The following is a 25665-nucleotide window of genomic DNA, read 5'->3' as shown; positions in this document are numbered from 1 at the left end:
AAAATAGCCATCCATCAACTCTTTATCGACAATCACTATTTTGAAACAATTCAACATTCACTTTACTTCACATTCACTGCCTTTTGTCTCCTGAATTATATCAAGTAAATGCAGACATGATGCTCTTTTACCCATAACTACACCTGCATATATATCCTAAGAACAAAAACATTCTGAAATAATTTCACTTTCATAATCACACTCAGTATAGTTGTGATTATACAGCAACATCAGGTCGTGTACAGCATACATTAAATTTCTCCAATCGTTCCAAAAATATCTTTAACCTTTTATTTTAATCCAGAGTACAAGGAGTCTTCAGGAAGTTCATGGAAAATGAGTTTTATGAAAAAAATCTATCATGCATTTCCCATTTTTTTGCACCAAAATAAGTTTATTTTCATTCTGTTTTTCGTAGAACTTACAAGATAAAGGACAGCGTAAGCCGGAGCTGTGGCAATGCATGTTAAAGTCCTGGCCTTAAGTGTCAACATCCCATATGGGTGCCAGTTGAAGTCCCAGCTGCTCCTCTTCCAATCCAGCTCTCTGCTATGGCCTGGGAAAGCAGTGGAGGATGGCCCAAGTCCTTGGGCCCCTGTACCTCCCTGGGAGACCAGGAAGAAGCTCCTGGCTTCAGATCAGCGCATCTCCGGCCATTGCGGCATTCTGGGGAGTGAACCAGGAGATGGACAATCTCTCTCTCTCTCTCTCTACCTCTCTCTGTAACTCTGGCTTTCAAATAAATACAATAAATCTTTAAAAATAAAGGACAGTGCATAGCACTGGATTGTTCTCTTGTATCTTTAAGCAAGAACAGTCTTTCCAACTGTTTCTACCAAATGGAGATTGAAATACCAATATCTACCATAGAGAGTTGGTGGAAGAGGGCACCTAATGATGCTCAGTACCATGGACTCCCCCGTGCCCCTGCGGATTCCAGCAGCCTGTTCTCTGCTGCAAACAGCAACACCTCATTCCAGAAGCCTGTGAGCCGTGTGAATCCTTGCCAAGGAGCAAACAGGACCCACATGTGCTCCCCAGTTAAATGCTTCTGAGAGGGACAGACTAAGAGCCACTGCAGGGTCAGTTCCTGCTTGCAGGAGGCCATAGATGAGCCTCTGCCCCTGAGCCTGAAGATGTCCCTAGACGAGGGCTTCACGGTGGCCTCCTGACAGCACAGGTGGAACCGCAAGTGATAATTCACAGCCTGGACCCAAATCCCCAAGGACCTTGGCTGTCCACCTTGCTCTCCCATGACACTGGCCTGTTCTGCCTTTCTCTGTGCAAACAATCAGCATTGCACTTCTGTTAACCATGGTCAGCAAGGAGGGCATCATACACACACACACACACACATGTCCTGTCCCACATATGTGTGTGGCTCCCTCATGGCATTTACAAACCACAGGGTATCCAGCATGCTACTTCTGACTTGCTTTTATTTCAAAAGACAGAGGAAGGTGTTCCCATATGTGAGCCACAAACTGCCACTTCGTTCTAAACTTAGTATGGCAGAGGGAATGCCTGAGCCTTTTCCATGAGAGATGCCAAGGCTACGACACCACCAAGAAGGTCAGCATCGAGCACTGAAGGTGCCACCCCTGGGAATATACCCAAGGGAAATGAAATCAGCATACCAAAAAAGAGTGATCTCTCTGCATATTTACTACAGCTCACAGCTCACTTCACACTAGCAAGGATATGCAATCAGCCAACGTGCCCAACACCTGAAGAATGAATAAAGACATTATGGGCTATGGACAACATGACATGCATATACGGACTGCATAGCCTGGCCACTGTGCATCCTACTACATTAAGCATGGCCCTGTGAAATCCTCTCTGTCTACACAATGACTTCTTTTCCTTCAATATGTTCCCAGTAGTGGGTACATCCATACAGTTTTCCATGTTGACAGGACTAATTTCACATGGGAAACTGAATTGCAATACAGGTATATATTACAGAATAGAGGCAGTGGATCCATAAACTGAATTTTACCTTAAAACAGTAGAACAGCAAAGTACATCTTCAGAAACTGGAAGGAGGAAAAAGATTCAAACGGAAATACACCCGACGGCATAGAAAATATCACAACAGACATTTAGTGAGACCAAACTACAGGGCATGGAATCTCAGTCAACCTGACTAAACATTTATCCACAGGAAACGGGGGGGGGAGGAGAACAGAGTTAAGTGACTTGAAAACAGAAACGACAGAGAGGACATCGCTACCAACCTTCCAAAATAATGATCCAAAAACACTATGGAAAAACCACTGCACAAGGACTTGGTCAACCTAGATAGAGTGGATTGACTTGCAGAAAGATGCAAACCACTAAAACTGGATACAGTGAAACAAGAAACTCTGAATACAATTCTAATTTGCAAAGAGACTGTAGTAGCAGGGAAAACGAAACAAACAAACCAAATAGACATGAAGAAACAAAGTCCAGGTCCAGATGGCTCCACCGGTGAGAACGCCCATGGAAAAGATAATTAAAATCTGTGATTCCAAACCAGGAGATGAAGAGGAAAAGCCTTCCATTTCATTCCATCAGACCAGCCTTATCCCAACATCCAACACAAGCACATCATAAGGAAAATGGCACACACATATCCGTCATGAATGTGTCACACGCCTCAACAAAATATTTTTTTAACTTTTATTTAATGAATATAAATTTTCAAAGTACGACTTATGGATTACAATGGCTTCCCCCCCATACTGTCCCTCCCACTCACAACCCTCCCCTTTCCCACTCCCTCTCCCCTTCCATTCACATCAAGATTCATTTTCAATTATCTTAATATACAGATCAGCTTAGTATACATTAAGTAAGGATTTCAACAGTTTGCTCCCACACAGAAACATAAAGTGAAAAATAATAGATGATTTTTTAAATGATGATGAAATCAGATCAGACCTATTGTCATGTTTAATCCCAGTGAGAGTCAAGTTGGGAATTCATAATTTCTTTTTTTTTTTTTTTACAGAAGATCAGTTTAGTATGCATTAAGTAAAGATTTCAACAGTTTGCACCCCCATAGAAACACAAAGTGAAATATACTGTTTGAGTACTCGTTATAGCATTAAATCTCAATGTACAGCACATTTAGGACAGAGATCCTACATGAGGAGTAAGTGCAGTGACTCCTGTTGTTGACTTTACAAATTGACACTCCTGTCTATGGCATCAGTAATCTCCCTATGCACCAGTCATGAGTTTCCAAGGCTATGGAAGCCCCTTGAGTTCTCCGACTCTTATCTTGTTTAGACAAGGTCATAGTCAAAGTGGAGGTTCTCTCCTCCCTTCAGAGAAAGGCACCTCCTTCTTTGAAGACCTGTTCTTTCCACTGGGATCTCACTCACAGAGATCTTTTTGCCAGAGTGTCTTGGCTTTCCATGCCTGAAATACTCTCATGGGCTTTTCAGCAAGATCCAAATGGCTTTAGGGCTGATTCTGAGGCCAGAGTGCTATTTAGGACATTTGCCATTCTATGAGTCTGCTGAGTATCTCGCTTCCCATGTTGGATCACTCTCCCCTTTATTTATTCTATAGGTTAGTGTTAGCAGGTACTAGACTTGTTTATGTGCTCCCTTTGACTCTTAGTCCTTTCATTATGATCAATTGTGAACTGAAATTGATCACTTGGACTAGTGAGAAGGCATTGGTACATGCCACCTTGATGGGATTGAATTGGAATCCCCTGGTATGTTTCTAACTCTACCATTTGGGGCAAGTCAGCTTGAGCATGTCCCAAATTATACATCTCTTCCCTCTCTTATTCCCACTCTTATGTTTAACAGGGATCACATTTCAGTTACTTTTCAACACTTAAGAATAACTGTGTGATAATTACAGAATTAAACCAGTCATATTAAGTAGAACAGACAAAAAAAATACTAAGAGGGACAATGTATGAAGTTGTTCATTAACAGTCAGGGCTATGCTGATCAAGTCACTGTTTCTCATAGTGTCCATTTCACTTCAACAGGTTTCCTTTTTGGTGTTCAGTCAGTTGTCACCAATCAGGGAGAACATATGGTATTTGTCCCTTTGGGACTGGCTTACTTCACTCAGCATGATGTGTTCCAGATTCCTCCATTTTGTTGCAAATGACTGAATTTCGTTGTTTCTAACTGCAGTATAGTATTCTAAAGAATACATATCCCATAATTTCTTTATCCAGTCTACTGTTAATGGGCATTTAGGTTGGTTCCAGGTCTTGGCTATTGTGAATTGTGCTGCGAAAAACATTTGGGTGCAGACCGCAATTTGTTTGCCAATTTAAATTCCTTTGAATAAATTCCAAGGAGTGGGATGGCTGGGTCGAATGGTAGGATTATCTTCAGGTTTCTGAGGAATCTCCAGACTGACTTCCATAGTGGCTTGACCAGTTTGCATTCCCACCAACAGTGGGTTAGTGTCCCTTTTTCCCCACATCCTCGCCAGTATCTGTTGTTGGTAGATTTCTGAATGTGAGCCATTGTAACCGGGGGGAGGTGAAACCTCATTGTGGTTTTCATTTGCATTTCCCTGATTGCTAGTGATCTTGAACATTTTTTCATGTGCCTGTTGGCCATTTGGATTTCCTCTTTTGATAAATGTCTGTTGAGGTCCTTGGCCCATCTCTTAAGTGGGTTGTTTGTTTTGTTTTTGTGGAGTTTCTTGATCTCTTTGTAGATTCTGGTTATTAACCCTGTATCTGTTGCATAGTTTGCAAATATTTTTTCCCATTCTGTCGGTTGTCTCTTCACTCTCCTGTTTCTTTTGCAGTACAGAAACTTCTCAGTTTGATGCAATCCCAATAGTTGATTTTGGCTTTGACTGCCTGTGCCTCCCGGGTCTTTTCCAGAAACTCTTTGCCTGTGCCAATATCTTGAAGGGTTTCTCCAATGTTCTCTAATAACTTGATGGTGTCAGTTCATAGATTTAGGTCTTTAATCCATGTTGAGTGGATTTTTGTGTAAGGTGTAAGGTAGGGGTCTTGCTTCATGCTTCTGCACGTGGAAATCCAGTTTTCCCAGCACCATTTATTGAATAGACTGTCCTTGCTCCAGGAATTGGTTTTAGATCCTTGATCAAATATAAGTTGGCTGTAGATGTTTGGGTTGATTTCTGGTGTTTCAATTCTGTTCCATTGGTCTATCCATCTGTTTCTGTACCAGGACCATGCTGTTTTGATTACAACTGCCCTGTAGTATGTCCTGAAATCTGGTATTGAGAGGCCCACGGTTTTGTTTTTGTTGTACAAGATTGCTTTAGCTATTCGAGGTCTCTTGTGCCTCCATATGAATTTCATTGTCATTTTTTCTAGATCTGAGAAGAATGTCTTTGGTATCCTGATTGGGATTGCATTGAATCTATAAATTGCTTTTGGGAGAATGGACATTTTGATGATGTTGATTCTTCCAATCCATGAGCATGGAAGATTTTTCCATTTTTTGGTATCCTCTTCTATTTCTTTCTTTAAGATTTTGTAATTCTCATCGTAGAGATCTTTAACGTCCTTGGTTAAGTTTATTCCAAGGTATTTGATTGTTTTTGTAGCTATTGTGAATGGGATTGATCTTAGCAGTTCTTTCTCAGCCGTGGCATTGCTTGTATATACAAAGGCTGTTGATTTTTGTGGATTGATTTTATATCCTGCCACTTTGCCAAACTCCTCTATGAGTTCCAATAGTCTCTTAGTAGAGTTCTTTGGATCCTCTAAGTACAGAATCATATCTTCTGCAAAGAGGGATAGTTTGACTTCTTCCTTCTCAATTTGTATTCCTTTGATTTCTTTTTCTTGTCTGATGGCTCTGGCTAAAACTTCCAGAACTATGTTAAATAGCAGTGGTGAGAGTGGGCATCCCTGTCTGGTGCCAGATCTCAGTGGAAATGCTTCCAACTTTTCCCCATTCAATAGGATGCTGGTCGTGGGTTTTTCATAAATTGCTTTGATTATATTGAGGAATGTTCCTTCTATACCCAATTTGCTTAGAGTTTTCATCATGAAAGGGTGTTGAATTTTATCGAATGCTTTCTCTGCATCTATTGAGATAATCATATGGTTTTTCTTCTGCAGTCTGTTCATGTGGTGAATCACATTTATTGATTTGCGAATGTTGAACCATCCCTGCATACCAGGGATGAATCCCACTTGGTCTGGGTGGATGATTTTTCTGATGTGTTGTTGTATTCTATTGGCCAGAATTTTATTGAGGATTTTTGCGTCTATGTTCATCAGGGATATTGGCCTGTAGTTTTCTTTCAGTGCTGCATCTTTCTCTGGCTTAGGGATTAAGGTGATGCTTGCTTCATAGAAAGAATTTGGGAGGATTCCCTCTTTTTTGATTGTTCTGAATAGTTTGAGAAAAAATGGGATTAGTTCTTCTTTAAATGTCTGGTAGAATTCAGCAGTGAATCCATCTAGTCCTGGGCTTTTCTTTGTTGGGAGGGCCTTTATTAATGTTTCAATTTCTGTTTCAGTTATGGGTCTATTTAGGTTTTCTATGTCTTCATGGTTCATTTTAGGTAGGTTGCATGTGTCCAGGAATCTATCCATTTCTGATAGATTTTCCTGTTTGCTGGCATACAGGTCCTTGTGGTAATTTCTGATGATTCTTTTTATTTCTGTGGTGTCTGTTGTTATGTTTCCTTTTTCATCTCTGATTTTATTGATTTGGGTCTTTTCTTTTTTTAGTTAGTTGGGCCAATGGGGTGTCAATTTTGTTTATTTTTTCAAAAAACCAGCTTCTCGCTTGGCTGGTTTTTTGTAGTGTTTTTTTGGATTCAATCCTGTTAATTTCTTCTCTGATTTTAATTATTTCTCTTCTCCTACTAGATTTGGGTTTGGTTTGCTGCAGTTTTTCTAGGTCCTTGAGGTGCACTGAAAGCTCATTTATTTGGTACTTTTCCAATTTCTTGATATAGGCACCTATTGCTATAAATTTGCCTCTCAATACTGCTTGCTGTATCCTATAAGTTTTGATATGTTGTGTTTTTATCTTCATTTACTTCCAGAAAGTTTTTCATTTCTCTTTTAATTTCTTGAATGACCCAGTGTTCATTCAGGAGCATGTTGTTCAGTCTCCATGTGTTTGCATACTTTCTGGGGTTTCCTGAGTTGCTAATTTCCAGCTTCATCCCGCTGTGGTCTGAGAAGCTGCATGGTATGATTCTAATTCTTTTAAATTTGCTGAGACTTGCTTTATGGCCTAGTATGCAATCAATCCTAGAGAAGGTTCCATGCGCTGCTGAGAAGAATGTGAAGTCTGTAGATGTAGGATTGAAAGTTCTGTAGATATCTGTTAGATCCATTTGGGCAACAGTGTCAATTAAATCTGCTGTTTCCTTGTTGATCTTCTGTCCGGATGATCTGTCTATTTCTGAGAGTGGAGTATTGAAGTCCCCCAGTACTATTGTATTGGAATCTAAATCTCCCTTTAAGTCCCTTAACATATCTTTTAAATAGGTGCATATACATTTATAATAGTTACATCTTCCTGTTGAATTGAACCCTTAATCATTATATAGTGCCCCTCTTTGTCTCTCTTAACAGTTTTTGTATTAAAGTTTATTTTGTCTGATATTAATATGGCTACACCTGCTTTTTTTTGGTTTTTGTTGGCATGGAATATCTTTTTCCAACCTTTCAATAGTTGGGTGTTGTTCCTTAAGCCAGTCAGCCAGTTTGTGTCTTTTAACTGGACAGTTCAGGCCAATCACGTATAATGTGACTATTGATACATAGTCACTTTGCCCTGCCATTTTCCCGGAGATATTATCTAGTATATGCTTTGAGCTTCCCATGCTCTTTCGCTGGTAGGTGTTCTTCCTTTACCTTCTTTCATATTGATGGTCGTGTTTCTGTGTTTCTGAGTGTAGCACATCTTTAAGTATCTTTTGCAGGGCCGGACGAGTGGCCACAAAGTCTTTCAATTTCTGTTTGCCATGAAAGGTCTTTATTTCACCTTCATTCACAAATGAGAGCTTGGCAGGATATAATATTCTGGGTTGGCAATTTTTCTCTCTTAGCACCTGTGCTATGTCTCACCATTCCCTCCTAGCCTGTAGTGTTTCTGATGAGAAGTCTGCTGTGAGTCTAATTGGAGATCCTCTGAGAATAATCTGACGTTTCTCTCTTGCACATTTTAGGATCTTTTCTTTATGTTTCACTGTGGTAATTTTAATTACCACGTGTCGTGGTGAGGATCTCTTTTGGTCATGTTTATTGGGGGTTCTATGAGCTTCCTGTACTAGGATGTCTCTGTCCTTCTCCAAACCCGGAAAGTTCTCTGCTAGTATCTCACTAAAAAGGCCTTCTAATCCTTTCTCTCTCTCTATGCCTTCAGGAACTCCTAGAACTCGAATGTTGGTTTTTTTAATAGTATCCTGAAGATTCCTGACAATATTTTTTAGATTTCTAATTTCCTCTTCTTATCTTTGGTTTGACTGTATGTTTTCCTGTGCTCTGTCTTCTAAGTCCGATATTCTCTCTTCTGCTTCACCCATTCTGTTTTTAAGGCTTTCTAATGTGTTTGTCATTTGATCTATTGAGCTCTTCACTTCATTTTGATTTCTCTTCACTATCACACTCTCCTGTTCTACTTGTTTCTGAGTTTCATTTTGATTCTTCCTTAAAATTTCATTTTCATGAGAGAGATTTTCAATCCTGTCCAATAAGGATTTCTGTAGTTCAAGGATTTGCTTTTGAAAACTTCTAAATGTTCTTATCATAAATTTTTTGAAATCCGTATCTTGCATTTCTTCTATCTCATCATCTTCATACTCTTGGCTTGGGGTGTTTTGTTTATTTGGAGGCATCATAGTGTCATCGTTGATCTTGTTCCCTCGATTTTTGTGTTTGTTGCTTGGCATAGTTAATTCTTCTTTCATCACTGTGCATTTTTTTAATTTTTTTTTATTTTATACTATGTCCGTGTTAAGTGGACTGCCTGCTGTTGGAGGAGCCTTGGAGGCTTGAGATGGGTGTGGCCTGAGAGCTCTGCTTGGTTCTTCCTGGTTACGGGTGTGCAAAGGTGACACCCTCAGGTTATGCGTGGTAAATCTCTCTCTCTCTCTTTATTTATTTATTTATTTATTTATTTATTTTATTTTATTTATTCAGGGGGTAAGTAATACCGCACGGCACGGCTGTGCAGAATTGATGGTATTTAGCTTCCAGTCTCTGGCTTCTACCCAAAGAGTCTGTGTAGGCTCCGTTTCTCCTCTGGACTCCCACTGGGTTGCCTAGGCTACTGAATTGTAGTGACTCAGTTCCTTAGCTCTCCCCTGTTGTTATGTAAATCCAGAGAGGGGGCCTGCTCTTTGTTTCTTGCAAACTCTTCAAGCCTTGCAGCCTTGCAACCTTTGCAAGGTTGGCGGAGAGAGAAACCCCCAACCTTTTTTTTCCTTCTTTCCGGTAGTGAGTCTGCTGCACTTTCCGGCTCCCCTCTAGATTCTGACCCCCATTTCCCCACCAATGTCTCGGGTTACTGAGCTCACCTCCCCTTCCAGCACTGATGTGTGGACTCGGAGCCCTGGACGTCCCAACTCTCCCCGCTGGTGTCTGTGTGACATGCACTCCCCTTCCTGCACTGGCGCGCAGACCCTGCGGCTCCCGCGGCTCCCGTGGCTCCTGCGGCTTGGCTTCCACGCGGTGGGCGACCTTGTTCTCCCAGTAGGTCCTCCGATTCACAGCCACTCGATCCAGAAGAGTTTCCTCTGCAATATTTTCCTGGTTCTTTTTTCTGAGGCTACCGTAACTCCCCTTTTATTAAACTAAATTTTCCCGGACTATCGGTGCGCACCCTCACTATTCCGCCATCTTGGCTCCGCTGCCTCAACAAAATATTACCAGACGCTATCCAGAAGCGCAACCAAAGCTTAGCACACTGTGCACAACTGAGAGTTACTCCGGAAATGAAAGCGTGGCTACCCTACAAAATCAATCTATCCCAGAACAGATACACATGGGGAAAGTCCACAAAGTATCCCGATAAACACAGAAAACCTAGTTCACAAAAACTTCCATGATGTTTGCGATACGAAAACACAAATCATCACATCAGGAACGGAACTTACACCTCAGCCTGACGAGGCTCTTTCATGAAAAAACCCACAGAGCCCGAACGTCACAAACAACGCGAGGAACCCGAAACTGGCCTCCTAGACCAGGAAACAGACACGCACTTTCGCTCTCCTTCCTCCCATCAACAGTCTCTGACGTCTAGAGCAGGGCGGCTGGGCCCTCCAAAAGCAAACAGACGGGAACGCGGGGCCGTTCCGGGAGGAGACCGAGCCACCTCTGCTCTCGCCCAGCTGCTCGCACCCTGGGGATCCATCCAGACCATCTGCACCGCACGACCGCGACTCCACCCGCGCCTTCGGGACCCAAGAGTAACAGGCATGCGGCCAGCCAAGACGCCCAGCGGGTAACCGAAACAGCCGCGAGTCACTCACCTCCAGGGAGGTCCGGTCTGCTGGCGGCACAGAGGTCCACGAAGGCCATGGCTTCTGGAAGGGGCCAAAGAGGAGAAACGCGCCTGGGAAATGGCGCGGCAGTCTCGCACAAGCAGCCTCTCCTGATCCCAGCCTGACCCTGGGGCCGCTGGATCTCCCTAGGCTGGGGCAGCCGCATGGAGGACGGCTACTCTCCTCAGGGCTTGCGCAGGCTCTCCGGCAGGAGCGAACGTGGTGCTGAGTCCCAGCAGCGCACCACTTGCCAGTAGGGACCAGCGTGCAGGTGCACTTCCGGGTCACAGTGCCAGGCGCAGGTGCACGTCCCACCAGTCGTCACCATGACAACCCTGGACGCTCCTGCACACTGTTGCATCCAGCGCCCGAAGCCCCAAGGCCACTTCCAGTCCCGCCTCTCCAGGCTGTGACCAGGGATGCGGACGCTGATGGCCCAGGTTCTCCGGACCCCACCTCCCTGCCTCGTGGGAGTCCTCAGTGGAGCTCCTGCCTCCTGCCTCCTGCCTCCTGGCTTCTGCCTGGCCCTGCGCTGCTTGATCGTTGCAGCCGCTTGGAGAGAGAAGCTATGCATGGGACATCACCAGCACTTTCTCTCTCCCTCTCTGAGTGATCATCCATCCAGGGGTCCACCCCCGAGGTGGCTACAAAGACCGGGACTGGGCCAGAAGCCAGGGGCTGAAGCAGAAGCCAGGGACTTTAGGCCAGTGCCGTGGTTCAATAGGCAAATCCTCAACCTAGTGGCGCCAGCACACCGGGTTCTACTCCCGGTCGGGTCGCTGGATTGTTTCCCGGTTGCCTCTCTTCCAGGCCAGCTCTCTGCTGTGGCCCGGGCAGGCAGTAGAGGAGGGCCCAAGTACTTGGGCCCTGCACCCCATGGGAGTCCAGGAGAAGCACCTGGCTCCTGGTTTCGGATCAGCGCGGTGCGCCGGCCGCAGCGCACCAACCTTGGCGGCCATTGGAGGGTGAACCAACAGCAAAAGGAAGACCTTTTTCTCTGTCTCTCTCTCTCACTATCCACTCTGCCTGTCAATAAATAAATAAATAATGAAGCCAGTGACTTTAGCCGGTGCTCCATTCTGAGTTCAGGGGCCTAAGTCCTTGGGACGTCTCCCACGCCCATGGCTTTCCCAGGCTTGTTAGCAGACAGCTGGATCCCATGGAAAATGACTTCCAGGCGGAGGGTCAGCACTGTGAGGTAGCAGGTAAAGCCACCACCTGCAGTGCTGGCTTCCCATAAGCGTGCTGGTTCGAGTACAGCTGCTCCACTCACTTCCAGTGCAGCTCTCTGCTGTGGTCTGGGAAGGCAGCAGAAGATGCCCCAAGTCCTTGTGCCTCTGCACCCATGAGCAGATCTCAATGAGGATCCTGGCTCCTTGCTTCAGATACTCTCAGCTTTGCCCAGTGCAGCCAACTGGGTAATGGACCAACAGATGGAAGACTTCCCTTCTCTCGCTCTCGCTCTCGCTCTCCCTCTTTCTCTCTGCCTCCCCCCTCCCTATCTCTCTCCCTTCCTCTCATCTCCTCCATGTGTAACTCTCAATGTCAAATAAATAAATAAGATCTTCAAGAAAAGTAAAGCAATTTAAAAAGGAAGACATAGCTATAAGTAAAATACCACATCAAGGCCAACTACTAGAGTTTTTGTTTTTTTTTTTTTTGAATTTGGTATTATATGCATTACCTACTCTATTAACCCAGAATTTGAAAAAGAGTTTAACTTGGTCTTAGAAAAGATTTTGGTACCCAGTCATTCTCTTCTTCCTTACAAACATTCTGTGTGGCATTATCTATGACTTGCGGAAATCATTGGAATTTACATATTCAGACACATACTTACCTGTCACTCCCCCTGTTCGTGGAGGAACGACACAGGACCCTGCGTTGTTCTTTCGTCTGCTCAGCCCTTCCCGGGTTTGCTGCTGGTTCTTCCTGGGTTGGCTGCCAATCCTTCCACCTCCGTGGAAGGGCAGTTTCCCCTGCCACTTTCCCCACTTTCACGGGGGAGTGGCCCACCACCGGCCGGCTCTCTCAGGGGCTGCTCAGATGTTATCCAGATATTCCCCTTAGATGTTCCTGGTGCATGTTGTCTCTCTCCTCCTTTATAGTCCACTTCCACCAATCCCAACTCTGCTACCCACACACCGAGTACGCTGCTCTCCTCCAATCAGGAGCAGGATGAGCTCCTGCAGGTCATCACTCAAGTTGGCGAGAGGCAGCTGCGTAGAAGTTGTTTAATCCCTTCTCAGCGCCATATTGTGGGAGAGCAGATGCATAGAATAAGTCTTAATTCCATTAACTTAATCTAGTCCGAGTTGCTCCCCACACTTACCCACTCGAAGAAGGACATGAAACACCTGTGATCTACGGAGTTCTCCATGGAACACAGCTCTGCTTCCCCGTCCCCGCCCTCCACAGTCTAGCCCTGCCTTTAAAGTATGGATCATGTTGGAAATAGGCCAAATCGTGTCTTCCACAAAGCAAGACAGAATACAGAAAGGAAGCATCTGAGGTCACTGTGGACATTTTCGGCATGCCCATTATCATGTTGGTACTTTCTCCTCTCATTGCTCAATGTCACATACAAATTGGGAAGGAGGAATTCCAACTATCCCTATTTGCAGATGACATAATTCCATATATAGGAGGTCCAAAAGACTCCACTAAGAGACTATCAAAACTCAGAGCAGAGTGTGGTAAAGTGGCAGGAGAGAACACCAGCAGCCTATTTGTATACACAGACAATGGCATGGCTGAGAAAGGACTTCAAAGACCAATCCTGTTCACATAGCTACAAAGAAAAGAAAATAGCTTGGAATCAACATAACCAAGGATGTTCAATAGCTGAGAATCACAAAGGATTAAAGAATGAAATAGAACAGGACACCACACACACACACACACACACACACAACAACAACAACAACAACAAATTGAGCAGCTTCTGCACTGCCAAAGAGACACTCAGCAAAGTGAAGAGGCAAACTAACAGTTGCAAAGCATGCAACTGATAAAGAATCAACTGCCAGAAACTTTCAAGAAAGTCAACACCAGCAAAACAAACCACCCACTCATAAATGGGCAAGGGACTTCAGCAGGCAAAATATTTCAAGAAAGGAAATCTAAATGGCCAGTAAACACATGCAGAAATGCTCAGGATCACCAGCCATCAGGGAAATGCAAATCGATACTACAACGGCCTTGAGGATGTGGGGGAAAAGGACCCCTCATCCACTGCTGGTCAGAATGTAAACTGGTATCGCCACTGTGGAAGACCGTATGGAGATAAGTCAGAAATCTGAATATAGACGTACCATATGAGCCAGCCATTCCACCCCTGGGAAAATGCCCAAGGGAAATGAAATTAGCATATGAAAAAAAGAGTAATCTGTGCCTGCATATTTACTACAGCTCACTTCACAGTTGAAAAGATATGCAATCAGCCAACATGCCCATCACCTGAAGACTGAATAAAGACATTATGGGCTATGGACACCATGACATGCATATACAGACTGTATAGCCTGGCTTCTGTGCATCCTACTGCAGTAAGCATAGGCCTGTGAAATCCTCTCTGGCTGCCACCGAATAGCTCAATAGGCTAATCCTCCACCTGAGGCACCGGCACTCCAGGTTCTAGTCCTGGTCGGGGTGCCGGATTCTGTCCCGGTTGCTCCTCTTCCAGTCCAGCTCTCAGCTGTGGCTCGGGAAGGCAGTGGAGGATGGCTCAAGTGCTTGGGCCCTACACCCGCATGGGAGAACGGGAGAAGCACCCGGCTCTTGGCTTTGGATCAGTGCGGTACTCCGGCCATAGTGGCCATTGGTGGGTAAACCTACGGAAAAGGAAGACCTTTCTCTCTGTCTCTCTCTCTCACTGTCCACTCTGCCTGTCAAATAACAAAAAATAAAGAATTCCTCTCTGTCTACACAATAACGTCTTTTCCTTCAATATGTTCCTAGTAGTGGGTACATCCACACAGCTTTCCATTTTGACAGGACTAATTTCACATGGGAAACTGGATTAGTACACAGAATACAGACATCAGATCCATGAACCCAATTTTACCTTCAAACACTAGAACAGCAAAGTACATCTTAAGAAACTGCAAAGAGGAAGAAGGTTCAAACGGAAATCCACCCAACGGCATAGAAAATATCACAACAGACATTCAGTGAGACCAAACTACAGGGCTTGAAAACTCAGTCAACCTGACCAAACGTTGATCCACAGGAAAACAGGGAGGGGAAAGGAGAACAGACTCAAGCGACTTGACAACAGAAATGACAGAGAGGACATCGCTACCAACCTTCCAAAATAATGATCCAAAAACACTGTAGAAAAACCACGGCACAAGGATTTGGTCAACCTAGATAGAGTGCATTGACTCGCAGAAAGATGCAAACCACTAAAACTGGATACAGTGAAACAAGAAACTCTGAATACACTTCTAATTTGCAAAGAGACTGTAGTAGCAGGGAAAACGAAACAAACAAATGAAGAAGACATGATGAAAGTCCAGGACCAGATGGCTCCACCGGTGAGAACTCCCATGGAAAAGGTAATTAAAATCCGTGATTTCCAAACCCTTCCAATAAGGAGATAAAGAGGAAAGGCCGGAGGCTAGGATTAGCCAAGTGAGCTGCAGCACTGGCTGCTGTTAGTTACCTACTAAAATACATGTAAATACATTGTAGGGGATCTTTACTGAAGGTATAGTAATGTAAAATATTTTTAAGTTAAGAAACCTCTATCCTGTCAAAAATAACTTCCTAATTCATTTGTCATCAATTAAAACATGATGAATTAAGTTTATTTCAAATAAACATTGCCAAAATTAAATCTTCTTTGTTGCATTTATCTCTTATATTAAATTAATGTACCTTGCTTTTCACTTTTTACGAAAATACGGTGTCCCGACTGGGACTAGAACCCAGGGTGCCAGCGCTGCAGGCGGAGGATTAGCCTAGTGAGCCATGGCGCCAGCCGGTCCCCTGGATTTTTTCTTTTTTAATTTTTGACAGACAGAGTGGACAGTGAGTGAGACAGAGAGAGAGAAAGGTCTTCCTTTTGCCGTTGGTACACCCTCCAATGGCTGCCCCGGCCGGCGCGCTGTGGCCAGTGCATCGTGCTGATCTGAAACAAGGAGCCAGGTGCTTCTCCTGGTCTCCCATGGGGTACAGGGCCCAAGTACTTGGGCCATCCTCCACTGCACTCCCAGGCCATAGCAGAGGGCTGGCCTGGAAGAAGGTCATCCGGGACAGAATCCGTTGGCGGATTCTGTCACCACTGACAGCCTTGCCATGTACAGCAAAAGCACCAGGAATTATTCCCTTTGTATATTCTGGAAGCAGATGGTTTGTTTCCATTAATTTAATTCCACATGTAGATGTATGGCAGCTTGGGAGGAAACTAAAGAAAGAATGATGGCTTTAATTTTTCACTGGCAACTGTGTTGCTCTGAGATTGCTACACCGGGCAGTGTGTTACATGATTACTGTGCTTCTGCCTCCTAAGGGTGACTACACCAAAGCTGAGAATCAGGAGACTATGGTCCTCCCGCTGGTTCCCCAACCACCTGCTGTGTGACCTTAGTCAGTCACCTCTTCTGCCTTTACTTCCCCGTCCATAGAAAGGAGGAGAGTAACACAGGCCCCAGCCATGCTAGGCCTAACTAGAGACAAGGGCCTTTCGCCCTTTGGGAGTTAGACAATCTATGGATAATCTTTGTCTCTCTGTCTTTCTGCCTTTCAGGCAAACGAAAGTAAATTTCTGGCCGGCGCTGCAGCTCAATAGGCCAATCCTCCACCTGCAGCGCTGGCACACCGGGTTGTAGTCCCAGTTGGGGCGCTGGATTCTGTCTCAGTTGCTCCTCTTCCAGTCCAGCTCTCTGCTGTGGCCCGGGAGTGCAGTGGAGGATGGCCCAAGTGCTTGGGCCCTGCACCCGCATGGGAGACCAGGAGAAGCACCTGGCTCCTGGCTTTGGGTTGGCACGGTGCACCGGCCGCAGCACGCCAGCTGCAGCGGGCATTGGAGAGTGAACCAATGGAAAAGGAAGACCTTTCTCTCTCTCTCTCTCTCTCTCACTGTCCACTCTGCATGTCAAAAAAAAGAAAGTAAATTTCTTTTTTTAAAAGATTTATTTTATTTGAAAAGCAGAATTACCGAGAGAAAGACACAGAGAGAGAACTCTTCCATCTGCTGGTTCACTCCCCAAATTGGCTCCAACAGTCAGAGTCAGACCAGGCCGGAGCCAGAAGCCAAAAGCCAGGAGCTTCCTCCAAGTCTCCTACAGGGACCCAAGCACTTGGACCACCTTCCATTGCTTTCCCAGGCATACTAGCAGGGAGCTAGATCAGAAGTGGAGCAGCTGGGACACAAACCGGCACCTACATGGGTTATCAGTGCCACAGGTGGTGGCTCAACCAGCTACACCACAGTGCCAGCCTGAAAATAAATGTCTTTAAAAAGATTTTTAAGACCGACCAGGTGTGGGCAAGACCCAGTGGAAAATTAAACTCAAGGCAGGGAAGAGAAGGTGACTGGGCTGCATGTCTGCCAATTGCCACCTGCCAGTTGCCATGCATGTCACCCACACCCTGCATCACCAGCAGTAAACACCCAGTGGGGTTGCCCAGTACACAGACTAGAGACAGGAGTGTTTGCTCCCGGGGTTGCACCGGGACTTGCTGGGAAGAAAGCTGGGGAACTTTCTGGGGTGATGGAAATGTTCTGTATTATATCTTGATGAGGGCTTAGATTACACAATGACATGGGCTAGCATCAGTTGAAACTCATTGGATGAAACATGCTAGAGCTACACATTTCAGCGCATGTGCATTTTATCAAAAACATTGAGCTCAGAAGCAGTCACAGGTGCTTCTGAAATCTGGAACTTTAGACAAGATACTGGGCGCAAGGTTGGGGGGTGTAGGTAGGAGGCCAGAGAGATGTGTTACAAAGCAAATGCAGCAAAATGCTAAGTATGGAAGCTACACAGCAGGCACACAATTGTTTAGATAGGATTCCTGCAAGTCTGCAATGAATACTGTCCTGATAAAAGGCAGGAAAGAAAGGGATGGCTGACACGGGACTGAGTTCCAGAAAAGTTCAAAGGCACAGCAACAGCAAAGGAAACTGCAGCCCAGAGAGGTGGAAAAGCTACACCTTGGGCTTGGCACTGTGGTGCCGAGGGATAAGCAGCCTCCTGCAATGCCGGCATCCCAGATGGGCATCAGTTTGAGTTGCAGCTGTTCTACTCCTGATCCAGCTCCCTGCTAATGAGCCTGGGAAAGGAGCGGAGGTTTGTCCAAGTGCTTGGGCCCCAGCTATCCACATGGGAATCCTGGATGGAGTTCCTGGCTCCTGGCTTTGGCCTGGCCCAGCTCTCAAGTGCTGAATCAGGAGGCGGCCCTGGGCTGTGGGAACCATGGGATTGGCCTACTCCTGTCTCCCAGTCTTCCACTCAGTAATTGGTCTTCTGAGGATCTGACCCCTGTTCAGATCCAGTAACGGGAACCAAGGGCACGAAGGGATCAGCATCATGCCTGTAGCATGTGGTGTGTGATCTCCACTCCAACCAGGACTGCACCAAACTAAAGGAAGATTTGAGGTTTTCTGAACAGTAGCTATGTAAAACATCACTTGTGCAAGGCAACAACACAAACTTCCCAGGGTCTGATGCACTGACCACACCTACCCTTGGTGGGGAGCAGTTTGGAGGTGTCCAGTGTCTCCAGGGGTTCCAGGCCAATGTTTTGTAAGGAGAGAACGAGTTGCTGAGTCTCCCTGTTGAACAGCTGCACAGACCCATTGGTAGATATCTCGTCACCAGAGGAAGGCTGCAACGAGTGTGCCGATCTAAACCAAAAGCGAGGAGAATAAACTGAAGGAAGAAACCAATGCTGTGCAGGAATGATTCACATCAGGGGCCGCTGCTGAGGTGCAGTGGGTAAAGCCGTTGCCTGCAGCACCAGGCAATTCAAATCCCAGCCGCTCCACTTCCAATCCAGTTCTCTGCTAATGTGCCTGGGAAAGCAGCGGAAAACGACCCAAGTGCTTGGGCCCCTGCACCCATGTGGGAGACCCAGGAGAAGCTCCTGGTTCCTGGCTTTGTCCTGGTCCATCCCCAGTCATTTGGGGAGTGAACCAGCAAATGGAAGATGGATTCTCTCTCTCTCTCTCTCTGGATGATCGATTTTCTCTCTCTCTCTCTGCCTTTCAAATAATAAATTAAAAAATGATTCACATCAGGTAAAAGGATGACCACATTTTGGCATTCAGAAATACGTGCTAGAGAATCTTGGCTTTGAATGAGAAATTTGGGAGGCAACCATGCTGAGAACAAGTAGGGTTCTATAAGCCAGGCACACAATGTACCTCGGCTCCAGGCTCCGATCAGAGGCACTTTTTTTCACAAACCAAATCCTGAGAAAATAACAGCACAACAAGTTGGGGCGACTTCCTCTGTACCATCTGTAACAGCGCTCCTCGCTCCTAGGTCAGGGAAGGAAAGCCAACGCACAACCTCCCTGCATGACCCCTGTGCAGCTTGCACATCAGTGGCTCCTGGGGGAAGGTGTCAGGAGGTAACAAAACTCGGCCAGGACTAATCACTGGGTGCCTCACACAGCAGGGTGCCCAGGCCCTCTGTGCTTCAGGGGAGAGGGGCAGAAGGAGGCACCCACAGTGCAGGAGCCCCGGAGCTGTGAGGAACGGTGTCAGAGTGAGACTGCAGCTGGCACTGCTGCAAAGGCACACTTGGGATGTGGCACTGGGACCCAGCTTCCACTGGCAGCACTGTCCTCCTCAGCCCTGTGCTGGCCCCAGAGCCTTCCCAAGGCAGGAATGCTATTAGCTCCTAGCCAGACACCTAGTGTCTAATAGGTATTTATTAAGAATGTACTGAGCCGGCGCTGCGGCTCACTAGGCTAATCCTCTGCCTGCGGCGCCGGCACACCGGGTTCTAGTCCCCGGTCAGGCCCCGGATTCTGTCCCGGTTGCCCCTCTTCCAGGCCAGCTCTCTGCTGTGGCCCAGGAGTGCAATGGAGGATGGCCCAAGTCCTTGGGCCCTGCACCCCATGGGAGACCAGGAGAAGTACCTGGCTCCTGGCTTCGGATCAGCGCAGTGCGCCGGCCGCAGCACCGCGGTAGCCATTGGAGGGTGTACCAACGGCAAAGGAAGACCTTTCTCTCTGTCTCTCTCTCTCACTGTCCACTCTGCCTGTCAAAAAAAAAAAAAAAAAGAGAATGTATTGAATAGACTGATAAGCACCTCAACTCTGAACCTCCTGTGTGGCACACAAAAGCATCTCGGCAGTGACTGCCCGAGCCCAGGACAGAGTGACCACTGCGTGTTCAGTGGCTGCTTGCTTGGTGCCTGGCCCGGTGCAGCATCTCTCAAGGTGTGGAATGCAGGGGCTGGTGTTGTGGCATAGCAGGTTAAGTCGCTGCATGCAACACTAGTATCCCTTAATGGGTGCCGGTTCAAGTCCCAGCTACTCCACTTCCAATCCAGCTCCCTGCTAACACACCTGGAAAAACATTGGAAGATGGTCCAAGTATCTGAACTCCTGCCACCCACATAGGAGAGACCAAAATGAAGCTCCTAGTTCCTGGCTTCAACTTGGCCTTTGTGGCCATTTGGGGAGTGAACCCGCAGATGAGATCTCTCTCTCTCTCTCTCTCTCTCTCTCTGTCTCTCTCTTTCTCTCTGGGTGCATGTGTGTGTGTCTCTTCTGTAACTCTGCCTTTCAAATAAAAATAAATAAATCTTTAAAAAAAAAAGAGACTGGAAGGCAGGCACAGCCCCATTGTGCCCACACACGAGCCATCAGGCCACAGGCCCAGCCTCAGTCCTCCTGCCAGGCTCTGTGGCCCCCCAATGCCCACAGGGTTCTGCTCCTTTGCATGGCCAACCTACAGGGAGGCCTGTGCCCACTATGCCATGTGCTGAGCTCCTTTCTGTCTCTGGGGAGCTGCCTCTCCAGGGCTCTGTATCTGCCTCGTCCTGCTGTTCTCAGTCACATTTCACTCCCTTCCTTACGGTCTGTGTTTGACCATACTTTGTAAATCCCACACTTTCTATGGAGCCTTCCTGAACCCCACAAGACAGGGTCGGCATCCCCTCCTCTGGTTCTCACATTACAGGAGCAGTCAGCAAATCCTGATGATCGCACCAACCCCCCTAAACCCCCCATCCCCCCGACAGAGAGCTCTTCTAAAGGGTCATGGCCTAGGTCAGGGTCCTGGAGCACAAGGTGGCACCCACAGATGCTGGTGAGTGGATTCCACCAGTCACAGGGACCTTTATAGCAGCTTAGTTACAATCAACACTTAATTAATCAAGAGTCACTTGAAAAAAACATTTATTTATTTGTAAGGCAGAATTACAGAGAGAGAGAGAGAGAGAGAGAGAGCGCACTTTCATCCACTGGCTCACTTCCCAAATGGTTGCAAAGGCCAGGGCTGGGCCAGACCAAAGCCAGGAGCCAGGAGCTTCTTCTGGGTCTCCCACATGGGTGCAGGGGCCCAAGCACTTTGGTCATCTGCTGCTGCTTTCCCAGGCCATAGCAGGGAGCTGGATTAGAAGTAAAGCAGCCGGGACACAAACCAACACCCACATGGGATGCCAGTGTTGCAGGCAGCTGCTTTACCCACTACACCAAAATGGCTAGCCCAGAGAAATAGGGGACCTTTTGTAAAATATGTCTTATACCATTTTTTCAGTAAGAGACAAAAGGCAGCCATCCTGGCCTTTGATGCCCCTGCTGGAGCATGCGTCGGGAGCATGTGTCAGTGCATCTCTACTGCTCAGCTGCACCCCAGGTGTAAATGGGCCATATTTGGTTCCTATGTCAGGAGCCCTGCTTGCCTGTCTTGCTCAGCGGCAGCCCAGGTACAAATGTGCCACATTTTGTTCAGCCATTTGCCCGGCAATGGGCATCCAAGTTCTGCCTGCTTTCTGGACTATTACAAAAAATGCAGCTGTGAACATTCATATACAAGTTTCTGAGTCACTGTGTGCTTTCCTCGGTCTTGGGTAGACACCGAATTTCTGAGTCACATGGTCAATTTACATTCAACATTTGTAGAAACGGACAGGGTTCCTTGGAGATGGCAGCCACATGGCGAGGGCGCAAGCTTCTCCAGCACCACACACGGCTACCGCCTGTCTTCTGACGACAGCCATCCTGGCAGGTGTGAGCAGGAACCTCACATGGTACCAGCTCCAGAAAGACTGATGATGCCACACACCTTTCCAGATTGCTCGTTAGCTCCTGGGAAGTCTTTCATGGGGAGAGAGCTAGCCCATTCTTCTGTCAACCTTTCTAATTGAGTTGTTTGCTTTCTTAGTACTGAGTTTGGGTGTTAAGTAGCAGCTCCTTACCAGAGACATGATGTACAAATATTTCCTTCCAGCCTGTGAGCTGTCAGGTTCATTTTCTTAATGGTATTTCTGGAAGCACAGCGGTTTTTAATTTTGATGAAGCCGATTTTTTATCAGTGTTTTCTTTTGTGGATCTTGCTTTTGGTGACATGTCAAAGACCTCTTTGGCCTAATACAAGGTTGTGAAAACTCTCACCAGCTTTCTTTTCAAAGGCTGGTGCTCTGAGCTCTCACAGTCAGGTCTGGGATCTGCTTTAGAATTCATGTTTCCTGCATTTCACTGCATTCCCCAATCACCTGATGCTTTCTCCACCTCTGACAAATGCTCCCAGCTGCCCACTGTGCATGGCTAACTCCTGCTCCCAGCTCCTCATGGCCCCCAGTGCGGTCCTGAGGGCAGGGCCCATGTTGGTTCTGCCTTCTCCATCTCTCCCACTGAACACAGCCTCCTTGAGCACCAAGCCCCAGAATGCTGGGTCCACGGTTTCAGCTCTGGCACCTGGCCCGCTGCCTAGCAGGCAACAAACATGCATCAGACACACAAACAAACTTAAAACCTTTCAGAAAATCCCAGACACATCTGATAAAAATAGCCAAACGATGTCCAAGAAGTGTCACCCCTGAGGGCAACAATGAGAACGCCCCAAATCCAACAGCAAGGAAAGAGCGGTTATGCAATCCTGAGATATCTTCAGGGTGTCCTTTTTAAAACAACTAAAACTGGGTTTTTTAAGACTCTGTGAAAGTGTGAGGAAAAGCTTATTGGCCGGTGCCGTGGCTCAATAGGCTAATCCTCTGCCTTGCGGCGCTGGCACACCGGGTTCTAGTCCCGGTCAGGACACCGGATTCTGTCCCGGTTGCCCCTCTTCCAGGCCAGCTCTCTGCTGTGGCCCAGGAGTGCAGTGGAGGAGGGCCCAAGTACTTGGGCCCTGCACCCGCATGGGAGACCCGGAAAAGCACCTGGCTCCTGGCTTCGGATCAGCGCGATGCGCCGGCTGCAGCGGCCATTGGAGGGTGAACCAATGGCAAAAAGGAAGATCTTTCTCTCTGTCTCTCTCTCTCTCTCACTGTCCACTCTGCCTGTCAAAAAAAAAAAGCTTATTAATGTGATTTCACAAAAACTCATCTATGACTCCGTGTTCAGACAAGTGTTTTCTAAAGTGGCGGGAAGCACCCCCAAGCATTTACGGTGACTGGCTCCAGGCCTCCTGACACCCACTTCCCTTTCTCCTTTACACTTTCCTGTGATGCTGAAAATCTAAAACAAAAATAAAACAATCCCATATGGGTGCCAGTTCAGATTCTGTCTGCTCTACTCCAATCAAGCTCCTGGCTAACGGCCTGCAAAAAACAGCCCATGTGTTTGGATCCCCACACCCAGATGGGAGACCTGAATGAAGTTCATGGTTCCTGGCTTCGACCTGGCCCAGTGCTCCCCGTTCCGACCATCTGGAGAGTGAACCAGAGGATGAAAGAGTTCTCACTCACTCTGTGTGTCTCTCCCTCTCTTTGTGACTCTTTCAAAATAAATAAATATTTCTTTAAAAAATAAAATAAAATAATTCTGTCAGAAGAGTGATTTTCTTAGATGCCCTAAGATCCTGACTGTTTTTGGAAGAATAATTTCACATTTGGTCCTAGCCTTAGTATGGGAGATCTTGACTGCTCTAATTTGCTCTGCGCAAAACGTATGAACTACTGCAGACTCTCAAGGACCCCTCCTGCAGATTCTGGGCCTGCAAATTCTGGACACATGCAGAGCCTGTGTGCCTCACGAGGGAAGGCTCCACAGGGCTGCTTCCTGCCCGCAGCTGGACACCTGCGCTCACCAGGTACCTGGGCAGGGAGGTGCTGATCTGCAGTCTTCACAAAGCAGGGATAACTTCCGTGGTAGAGCTGCTTGTCTTTATTCCCAGGAGGTGGTCCAGCAGGCAGTCACTGACAACACCAAAGACGGTGGTGTGGTAACCTGGGACACAGGAAAACAAAGACATCACAACTCCCAGCGAAGCTCCGTGCCCCACGTCCACCTTTGTGTCCACTGCTGAAGTCCCCAACCAGCAAGGGCAACCCTGCAGAAGACCTGGGTCTTGGTGCTGGCTCCGTCACCTGCTAGTCCCTGCCCACAGCCTCAACATCCCTCGGGCTCCTCCTTTGTGGTGGGGGTTACAACAGCACCTGTACTCCCATCCCACCAGGCTGACTGGGCCCAAATGGAGAAGCTCCTGTAAGCCATCAATCTCTGCACAACCCGTATTCAGCATCTCAGCCCGGGACTCATTTGCTTTTCAGATTTATCCATCTCCACAGTGAGGATGGCAGTTAATATTCCTTCCCGGGATATAATGCAATTTAATGAGTATTTGAAAAATGCTTCAGAACCTTCTGTTGAAAGACAAAAGTTCAAGAGCCAATCATTATTATTGCAGCGGCTTCGTGACGGGGCGAACTGGCTGTGTGTGTGTGTGAGCACTGCCGTTTAAGATGAGCAAATTTTCCACTGGTGAGATAAGCACTTGAAACTATTTAAGCAAAGCTGTAGAATGGCTTTTGAAATTTAGCTAATTATTATCAACAGCATTTACTGTGCAACAAAATGAAACCATACCCAATGGCTCGAGGCTCAGGTGACAACCTGCCTACACTCGTGTGAGCCTGGGGTGTGCTCAGTGGAGAAGCCAGCATGGGTTTCAAGGGCTCCTGGGGCCCCAGCAGCCTCCTCAGTCCTCCTGTGGCTCCTGCTGGCTGGAAGCTGCTCTCTCAACACACTCCAGCTCACCCACCTTCAGAGAGTGGGCTTGTCAAAACACCCCTGCAATGGGCAAAACACTATTCTCCCCACAAACCCACATCTGGAACCAGGGTCTCTCGCATTTATCTTTCAATAGGAGCCTGATATATGTTTTGCCTGCTGAGCAACCACTATTTTATAATCCCTAATTAGAATCAGGCCTTTCCTTACCATTGCTGAAAATTGCTATCACATAATAATCTGATGACAAAGACTTGGGGTCCACACTTTACTGTGCCCAGCAGTACAGAGTCAGCCCATCTAGCTTCGTGCACAAGACACACCAAAGAACAATGCCAACTGCTCTGCACAGAGATGCACAGCTCAGGGACCACTAAGCCTGCGCACATATCGGAGGAAGTGGAAAAGGGTAGGGCACTCGCAATACAGCAAAGGTAGAGGAACAATGTGTAACCCAGCAGGAAGGCTCGGCAGAGGAGCACAGAGATGGACCACACAGGGCTGGGGAACTCGGCCTGATGACGAGGGAAAGTGACTCCCACTGGCTGACCACGACACCTTCAGAGGAGAGAGAGGGGTCTCAGAGGAGAGACAGCTTTGGGGAGGGGAGGCAGTACACTTGGGTTGGACATGTTGAACAGGCATGTCCCACCCACCGGACACCAGGGGGATAGCTGGGAAGTGCTGGGGCACAGGCCAGGGAAGGGCACCCGACCCTGGGGGTGGTCAGCAGTCTGCAGGGCTGTGAGGCAGAAAAATGCTGTGGGGCTGGGGACACCCTCACCACAGGTGACTTATGGAGGACAGAGAGGAGGACAAGAAACACAGAGCGAGGAGCACCTTTCAGAGGGCTGGGCTGCACGGGGACACCTGCACAAGACCAGCAAGACTGAGGAAGAAGGGCCAAAGAGACAGCGGAAAATCTGGAGGGTGTGGTGTCACCAAGGCTGGAGGACACAGCTCGCCACACATGCAGGGTGGCAAATGAGCACTAAAGCTCCAAGCAAACCAAACAACTGGTCCCAGGTTTAGGCAGAAAAACGCCACTAGTGACGCCAC

The 25665-nt window shown here is 47.0% G+C and overlaps 1 protein-coding gene across 16 annotated transcripts in view; it reads right to left on the bottom strand.

Moving 5' to 3' along the window:
- Window positions 1-25665, bottom strand: part of LOC103346407 (trafficking protein particle complex subunit 9) — a 178821-nt gene that overhangs the window by 136757 nt on the left and 16399 nt on the right. For all 16 annotated transcript variants that reach the window (XR_011384771.1, XR_011384772.1, XR_011384758.1 and 13 more), the window contains 2 exons: window positions 23691-23823; window positions 18165-18325 (listed from right to left, as the gene is read on the bottom strand). The gene's annotated coding sequence lies outside the window, so the exon portion shown is untranslated. The remainder of the gene's footprint in view (window positions 1-18164; window positions 18326-23690; window positions 23824-25665) is intronic.

The sequence above is a fragment of the Oryctolagus cuniculus genome, chromosome 19 (assembly GCF_964237555.1).
Source record: "Oryctolagus cuniculus chromosome 19, mOryCun1.1, whole genome shotgun sequence".
Lineage (NCBI taxonomy): Eukaryota > Metazoa > Chordata > Mammalia > Lagomorpha > Leporidae > Oryctolagus > Oryctolagus cuniculus.
The sequence above is the reverse complement of the archived record's forward strand: the minus strand, read 5'-3'. Positions and strand labels throughout refer to the sequence as shown.